This window comes from Leucoraja erinacea, unplaced genomic scaffold (assembly GCF_028641065.1).
Source record: "Leucoraja erinacea ecotype New England unplaced genomic scaffold, Leri_hhj_1 Leri_111S, whole genome shotgun sequence".
NCBI classification, from domain to species: domain Eukaryota; kingdom Metazoa; phylum Chordata; class Chondrichthyes; order Rajiformes; family Rajidae; genus Leucoraja; species Leucoraja erinaceus.
The window spans coordinates 316,319-325,697 of NW_026575363.1; the positions used below are offsets into that span (position 1 = coordinate 316,319).

Sequence of the window (9,379 nt, forward strand, 5' to 3'; positions counted from 1 at the left end):
GACAGTATGCACTCCAAGCGGGATTTGAACCGGCTACCTTCCGGTCGCCAGCCGAACTCTTAGCCCATTGTGCTATCTGTCGCCCATGCCTTGGCAGCTGCGTTGGCCCGTTAATTTTTTCCTTGTATATGTTGCCACCAGGAGGAGTTATAAATTGGCATAATGCAAATGTTCTAAGTTATGCCAATGACACTCATTATACCTCTCTGTTGAACCCACTGATGCAAATACCTTAAGATCTTTGCCTGTTTTTCATTTAAAAGATTGATGAATGTTAACTTTATCAGAAATATTATTACTTGAATCAAAACCCAAATGTTACTCGGTAAACTGTGAAATTTGACTGCCTGTTGTCAAAAACAAAGTCACAAGCAAAAACAAAAATTGACAATCTCAAATAAATAAGGTAACGAAGTGTGCTTTCTATCACCTCAGAAATATTGCTTAAGTACGGCCTTTCTTAACTCAACATGACAGTAAAAAACTTATACATGCTTTCATATCAAGGAACTACTGTAACGCTTTCAAAATCCACCAACAAGTTACAGGTCATTCAAAATGCTGCAGCCCGGATTTTAACAAGTACCAAAAAAATGGAGCATATCACCCCAGTATTATAATCCCTGTGAGATCCAGGTTAGACTATAAAGTCCTCCTTGTCTATAAAGCCCTAAACGGCTTAGGAACAGCATATTTTACAGACTCCCTCCTTCCCTAAGCGCTTACTTGAGCGCTCAGGTCTTTTGATGCCGGCCTGTTAGCCTCTCAATGCCTCAGCAATAAGAAAATTTATTTTTCAATGACCGCCCGCCAACCTGTGGAATACCCAGCCCAGGGCTATGAGAGACGCCCACTCAGTTGACATTTTTAAACGGCAGCTAAAAACGAATCTTTTTAATCAAACTTATCACTGATTTTACTCCCTATTTGACCTCATTGTTTTTTGTCCTTTTACATTCCCAATTTTATATTTTAAATATTTATATAATTCTGTGCTTTTTACGCTATAAACTGCCTGTGTCCATCCTATTTTAAATTGTATTTTTTGTTTAGACCTGTGTTTATTGTGGAAAGCACTTTGGGTTGCATTCAATTGTATGAAAAGTGCTACACAAATAAAGTAATTATTATTATTATTGTTAATATTATTATTATTATTATTATTATTATTATTATTATTATTATTATTATTATTATTATTATTATTATTATTATTATTATTAGCTGTACTAGATCGCTCTGCAACTCCCCAGAGCCCTGCAATACGACTTTAGGTAACTAATTTTTCAAAATTCTAGATATGAGGAACCTAAAACACAAATGTTAACAAAAGAAAATAATACAAAGGAGAAAACCTTTTAGTTTAACACATGGAAGGAACAAAGGAGGAACTTTTGGGGGGACGGCTGTGAGGGAGGGGGAAGAGCAACGAGGACCCTGCGTGAGGGCACCACGTTGAGGGGGGAGAAGGATAATTGACAATGGAGGACACGTTGTGGGGGGACCGCCGTGCCGTGAGGGAGGTGGAATGAACAAATGGTGACCTGGAACAGCGGGGGGATATTTGATACTTTGGAAGCGCCCTTTATGGGCGACTATTATGGGCAAAGAATTTCACAGTGACCTATCACATGTGACAATAAAGTGTCATTTTACCTCCCCCCCTCCATCCAAGGACCCAGGCAGTCTTTCCAGGTGGAGCAGAGGTTCACCTGTATCTCCTCCAACCTCATCTATTGCATCCACTGCTCTAGGTGTCAGCTGCTCTACATCGGTGAGACCAAATGTAGTTTTGGCGATCGCTTCGCCCAACACCTCCGTTCAGTTCGCAACAACCAACCTGATCTCCCAGTGGCTCAGCACTTCAACTCCCCCTCTCATTCTAAATCCGCCCTTTCTGTCCTGGGCCTCCTCCATGGCCAAAGTGAGTCCCACCGTAAATTGGAGGAACAGCGCCCCATATTTCGCATGGGTAGTTTACACTCCAGTGGCATGAACATTGACTTCTCCAATTTCAGGTAGTCCTTGCTTTCTCCCTCTTTCCCCTCCCCTTCCCAGCTCTCTCTCAGCCCACTGTTTCCACCACTTCCGCCTCCCCCCTACCCCCACATCAGTCTGAAGAAGGGTCTCGACCCGAAAAGTCACCTTTCCTTCGCTCCATAGAAGCTGCCTCAGCCGCTGAGTTTCTCCAGCAATTTTGTCTACCTTCCATTTTTCCAGCATCTGCAGTTTCTTCTTAAATAATTAAATTCAATGTCACAGATAAAGTATGAATATATATTGATTTAACAGCGGGACAGGGTTGAAATTTGAGTTAAATAGGCAAGGTCAAAATTGTTTTGTGAAAGGGAACCATTATGAAGTAGCCTCCTCAGTCACCACCTCTAACCTACTGGGTCTGAGTCTGTTCACACAGTTGAGGAGTGCTGCTAGCTGCTTATCTAATTACCTCAGAGACTTAAAGGTACCAGTTCTTGATGACCACTGAAAATCAAAGTTGAATAGAGGAGCACACAAAATGGCAACAATAAAATTAAGGAAAAAATTAAACCAGCCTTTAACTCACCAAAGTCTCCACTCAGTCAACAATGCACCTTCTTTTGAGTGAGTTTAGTTTACTGTTGCGTGTACAATACATTATTACAATCAAGCCAACCAGTGTCTATAGAGCTTGCTGTCGCATGATAATAAGTAGCCAATTGTAGGCTATGCCATCTGAAGATTACCAGATTAACTGGTTGAAATCTCCCATTGTAATCTGTTGTTCATGACTGATCTCCCAAGAGGAAGCAAAACACATTCCTTTCCAAACATCAACTCCACCTCAATGCTATTTTTGATAAATGCAACAATATCAACCGCATAATCAATGAGGACATTACTGAAGGGATGGAGTTGAGAGCCAAAGTTGTTAGTAGAGAAGGTTTAAAGCTTATGTAGGTGGTGGTACGTTTAAATTACAGGCCATACAACCCTGTGAATATAGTGAACTACTCAGACAGTGGACACTGGGTGATTTTATTTTAGATTTTACTTCGGAGTCACGCGAGTGACTATGTGAAGAAGGGCCGTCCATCTGCGTGCGCGTTATTACGTCTGAACGCAACACGCACGACGGACTGGCAGAGGCACTGCGTCCTCCCAGCCGTGGGGATGAGCAGGTAAGGAAAGTTGAACTACTTATCTGCGTTCTTTCGGGCTTGAAGCTTTTTGTAGTTTCAGAGCCCAGATGTCGAGGAGACGGTCCGCGGGGAAGTCGGCTGCCGAAGACCGCAGCATTCCCAGTAGCGGGCGATGGTCTTGTTCCCGACAATACCGCCGACAGCAGAACCGGCAGGAGAAGACTTGGTGCAGGAGGAGGAGCTCCGTGGTTGTCCTGTGGGATGTAAAAACCACCCGTAAATCTGACAAACTCGTTGACTCAGATGAGTCCGGGGAAGAGGGATACCCTCCCTCAACGGAGAGCGTCTGAGGACGACTCTCCCACATGGAGCAACTTATGGAGAAGTTGCTCCAACAATGATCTGCTCTGAAGGAGGGAGCAGTTTCAGCACGGTCCTCTACAGCAGTGCCGGTGCTGGGAGCCTCGCACATGGGGAAAACAAAATGGGCCATGAGTACCTAGGCAAACCCAATTGGAGGGTTAGCCACTATTTAATCTCTCGCTATGAGGAAGGGAGCGCAAGGAGAAAGCCCGCAAACAAGTCGGGCCAGGAGGATCCCGGATGGAGAGGAAAACCTCCTTCATGGGTAACGTGTTTAAACATTCAAAACCCACATGGAGCACCTGATGGAGAGGTGCTCCACAATGATATACTCCAGGAGGGAGTTATCAGCCCGGGTATTATGGAGAACCCGTAGGCAGCGGCACCTGTTTCAGGGTTGCACAAATGTCTCCTGCTCTGAGGAGAGGAGCATCTACGGTCAGTTTCAGTCTGACCCAAAGCAAGAACCTCATTTAGGTCCGCTGGAGGGGCCATGTCAGCGCATGTATCCTCAGGGGCCTGCGGTAGCACCTGTTTTCAGGGCTGTCTCCAAATCTCACTCTCAGTGGAGGGGAGGGCGAGTGATCAGTAGGTAACTGATCTCGAATTCAAAGTATGAACATACTGAAGCACATGCATATGGCCTCAAGAGCCAGCAGTTGGCAGAATATCCGCACGCTACAAGTGCCGGCAAGGGAACAGCGCTATCAGGGTGACTTTGGAGAAACCAGCCGCCAAATCCTCTCTTCAGGTAAGACCAGAAGAAGGAAGCAAAAGCTGTCGGACCAATCAAGGTAAACGACAAGCAAAACTTCATCAGTAGGCGACAACACACCCCACACCTCCATAGGAGGTAAGCGGTTCACTGAAGCCGATGGTAGCTTGAAAACTGGGCACGGAAATATGATCAGGGTCGTCTTTCAAGGTGTTGTCTTACAAGGCAGGCTCGGTATGATGAGGTTTTTCAGACCAAGACACAAGCAGAGGTCAGGAGAAACATGGAATCCACGCTCCCTACCAGTCCTACTCCCAATCAAGGAGAGAAAAGGAACCCGCATCAGGGGCCTTTGGGCTTACCACAAGACCACCGGTAGCCATGGAGGCAGGTGGGTCTGGGTTTACTGAAACAAGGGATTGTAGACCAGTTACATGTTGGTAATTTTTACTCTTGTGTTTTTGTTCAAAATGACAATAACATGAATTTCAGATCTGGTTTTAAAAAACAGATAATAACATGTGATTATTTTACTGCACAACAAACATAGGTTCCAAGCAGACTTGGAATTCGGACCGGAGTTGTCTTCGAGGCAGGCCCAGTATTATGGGCAGGATTGCCCTTCAGGACAGGTGACAGATGGATGATATCACTTCATCCAGGTTTAACTCATTTGTGCAGCACAGACTTTAAGAACAGTAAATGTTTGTTACGGTCTAACAACTATTTTATTGCAGCTTCCTATAAAATGGTCCCATGGCATGCATCGACCTCAAAGATGCATACTATTCGGTGTCTATTCACTAAGAGCAGGAGATATTTGAAGTTTAGCTGGATGGCATGGCTCTGCCAAATGGGTTGACATCAGCTCCTAGACTATTGACTAAACAACATAAACCAATTCTGGGTCTACAAAGGTCTCAGAACCACATCGTAATGGCATATTTGGAGGACATTTTCATTTTGGAGTCACCAAGAATTGGCAGAAGCATCAGTCAAAGCAAACCAAAACCCTGTTTGAAAGACTTAGTTACCTCATCCATCTAGTTAAATCAAAATTGACACCTACAAGGGTAATTGATTACCTAGGATTTACTATCAAACACAGTAAATATGTTGGTGACTTTGCCTAGGGGCAAACAACAAGATTTAAGTAAGCCTGCTATAACCTGATAGTCAAATACTAGCCATCTCTCAGGCAAACAGCGAGTGTAATTGGCAAATAGTAGCTGCATTTCCAGCAGTATGCATTTGCATTACCAGAAATTACAACGAGCAAAGGAACGAACACTCAGATTCCATTCAGGCCAAATTGGCAAAACTATGGATTGCCAGCAGAGGCCATTGTTGAATAACTATGGTGGATAATGACTGTGATACAGTTCAAGGGAAATCTTGCTCGAAAGCCATCAGAGGTTCTTCAGACCTATGCAAGCGGCTAAGGATGGGGAGCCACAAACAAAGTCTAGAGCAGTGGGGGCAGATGGAATGAGCAGGAGTCTGTAATTCCCCAACACATGGAATCAAGGAAAGAAGGTGTCAACTCAAACCATCTCCAGATGGTCAAAGGAGGTAATGGCAGTAGCAGGAGTGAACATTTATATCGTTAAATCTCACTCCACCAGGGCTGCATCTATGTCGGCAACAAGAGCTATGGATGTGCCCCTTGACGACATCCTAGTAGCTGCAGGATGGACGAATGAAATAATGGTCCACCAGTTTTATAACAATCCTATAACCGGATTGGGGGTGTTTGCACGTACCATTTTAAGTTCTGTCCCCTAGTTTCCCCCCAAGATTTGGAGGGGTAGCTATTTTTAAACAACTTTTCTTTCATTTAAAGCATCAGTGTCTTTACTTACCTACGTAATGTCTGAAGGCTTTAATGATTACACTCATCCATGGTCAATCCATTCAGTGTGTGACGCCTGGATTCGTAACTGGCGTAAAATCACAGAGCTTTGAAATCTTCACATAGTCACTCACGTGACTCCGAAGTAAAATAGTAAGATTAAATGAGAACTTACCAGTTTGAAGTTTGATCTTGATTTTATGAGGAATTACGATGAGGGATTACGTGCCCACCGCTCCCACCCTCATACTATCAAGGTCATATGCAAGTTCTAGTTTCTTCACAATCTTACTATTCTCAGGTCTTCTTTTTATCTGTGATTTAACACCGCTGCTTTGAAGATTGACGCGCACGCAGACGGACGGCCCTTCTTCACGTAATCGCGCATCGTAACTCCTCATAAAATCAAGATCTAACTTCAAACTGGTAAGTTCTCGTTTAATCTTACTATTAAACATCAATCTGGATTACAAAGATACTGTCAATTATGGTGTACATGAAACCATTACATTGCCCTAAAACAATTTATTCCCAGAGAATGCACGACTTGGTGCACGTGACAATAAACTAAACTAAACTACAAATAACATACGTTGGTGACTCAAAGGCTCAGTCAAATGGTTCTTAAATTTCGCAATAGTGACTGTATCCACTACCCTCTCGGGAGACTTGACTTATAGGTGTGTACAAAATCATGAAGGGACTATATAGAGGGAACGCGCAGAATATTTTACCCAGAGTAGAAGAATCAAGAACCAGTTAAGGTGAGAGGTAAGAATTAATAGTAAACTGAGGGGCAATCTTTTTCACTCAGAGAGTGGTGGGTGTATGTAATGAGCTGCCAGCGGAGATTGGTGAGGCAGGTATTAGAAGCATGCAAAAGACTATTGGAGAGGTACATGGATAAGGAAGGTTTAGTAGTTCTCCAGAGATGTTGCTTGATCTGCTGAGTTATTCCAGCACTTTAAATTATTTTATGTATCCACCAGCATTTGCAGTTCCTTGTTTCTACATTTTGACTAAAGTTGGGAGGGATATGGGCTAAATGTGGACCAGTTGAGATGGGACATCTTTCCTACAGCCCTTTTCCTTACAAGTTGATGAGGTCGAAACAGGAAGAAATTGTGAAGCCAGAGGAAGGAATATAGATGGAAGGGGACAGGGGGAGGGGGAAGAAGAGAAACCGGTGAAGCATGGTGGTGGCAGCATCATGCTGTGGGGATGTTTTTCAGTGGCAGGAACTGGGAGGCATGTCAGGAAACAGGAACGGAGCAAAGTACAGAGAGATCCTTGATGAAAACCTGCTCCAGAGCATTCAGGACCACAGACTGGGGCGGAGGTACACCTTCCAACAGGACAACGATCCTAAGCACACAGCCAAGACTATGCAGGAGTGGCTTTGTGACAAGTCTGTGAATGTCCTTGAGTGGCCCATCCAGAGCCCGGACTTGAACCCGATTGAATATCCCTGGAGGGACCTCAAAATACCTGTGCATCAACGGTCCCCATCCAACCTGACAGAGTTTGAGATGATCTGCAGAGAAGAATGGGAGAAATTACCCAAATACAGGTGTGCCAAGCATGTAGTGTTATACCCAAGAAGACTTGAGGCTGTAATCGCTGCCCAAGGTGCCTCAACAAAGTACTGCGTGAAAGTTCTAAATGAGATATTTCAGTTATTTATTTTTAACTACTTTGCAAAAAAATCTTTTTATTATTAATTTTTATTATGGGGTATTGTGTAGAGATTGATGATTAAAAATATCAATTTAATCCATTTTAGAATAATGCTGTAATGTCACAAAATGCGGAAAAAGTGAAGGGGTCTGAAAACCTTCTGAATGCACTGAATATCTATGTAAATATGGATATTTGTGTGTGCATGTATGTGTGCATATGTAAGTGTCAACATGTGTAATTATACCAACAGTGAACCTTGTTTATTATATTGTTTACTGTGTTTCTCATGTTACATATTCTGTTGTTCTGCTGGAAGTAAAGGGCCTGTCCCACTATGGTGATCTAATTTGCGAGTTTAGAAGACTTTATGCTCGCCGCAAACTCGCAGCATGGTCGGCACGTGGTCCTAGGAGGTCACTGTAACTCTCCTTCATGCTCGAGAGAAGTTCCCGCATACTCACGGCCACGTTTGGTCGAGGAAAATGTTTTAACCTGCTGAAAACTTTTCCGTGAGTAAAAAGTTGTCGGCATGAGCTTTTGAACTCGTAGTGCAGTGGTAGTGGGGTCGCCATGTAGTTATAGGCTACCTAAAATGTACCTTTAGGCAATCTCCTTTGCTGATCAGGCATTTTAATTGGCTCATTGGGGAAAAAAAACGTAAGCAGGAGTTTTCCGAACCAAAGAAAATCGACCAGTAATGTTAAATGCCTGTTAAACTTTATTAAAAGTTGTCTGGCTTCTTAAAAGTGTCTCCACTCCTTCTCCCCCCCCTTCTCTTCCCTTCTCTCTCCTTCGCCACCCTTCACCCCCATTCTCCCCCCCCCCCTTCTCCCCTCCCCAGTGACTGGTGTACAAGGACACCCAGGTCCCACCTCCCCCTTGTCTAACCTAACACAATTGAGATAATAATCTGCCCCTTGTTTTTGCCGCCAAAGTGGATAACCTCACATTATCGATATTATACTCTTCTGCCCACTCACTCAACCTGTCCAGGTCACCCTGCATCCGAACATCCTCTTCATAGTTCACACTGCCACCCAGCTTTGTGTCATCCGCAAACTTGCTAGTGTTGCTCCTAATTCCCTCTTCCAAATTATTATTATATATGTTAAACAATTGCGGCCCCAACACCGAGCCTTGCGGCACTCCACTCGCCATTGCCTGCCATTCTGAAAAGGACCCATTCACTCACCCTTACTCCTTGCTTCCTGTCTGTCAACCAATTTTCTATCCATGTCAACACCCTACACCCTATACCATGTCCTCTAATTTTAGTCACCAGTCTCCTGTGCGGGACTTTATCAAAAGCTTTCTGAAAGTCTAGATACACTACATCCACTAGCTCCCCTTCATCCATTTTACTTGTCACATCTTCGAAAAATTCCAGAAGATTAATCAAGCATGATTTCCCTTTCAAAAATCCATGTTGACTTTGATTAATCCTTTTACTGCTTTCCAAATGCTCTATTATTACCTCTTTAATAATTGACTCGTAAGTGAGGCAAGCCCTTCAGAATTTCCTTGTTCTATCTGGGACATATGACAATCGAGGGAGTGCAACATAGGTTTTGCATGGTTAATTCCCAGGATGGCGGGACTGTCATCTGCTGAGTGAATGGAGCAGCTGGGCATGTACACTCTGGAGTT

General features: G+C 43.7%; 1 protein-coding gene across 1 annotated transcript in view; it reads right to left on the reverse strand.

Annotated features, from left to right (window-relative positions):
• The window catches only part of LOC129715321 (tigger transposable element-derived protein 1-like), a 55,440-nt gene extending 52,834 nt beyond the window's left edge, over positions 1-2,606 (reverse strand). Inside the window, exon 1 of the mRNA XM_055665189.1 lies at positions 2,567-2,606. The gene's annotated coding sequence lies outside the window, so the exon portion shown is untranslated. The remainder of the gene's footprint in view (positions 1-2,566) is intronic.
• Between the last annotated feature and the right edge of the window lie 6,773 nt (positions 2,607-9,379).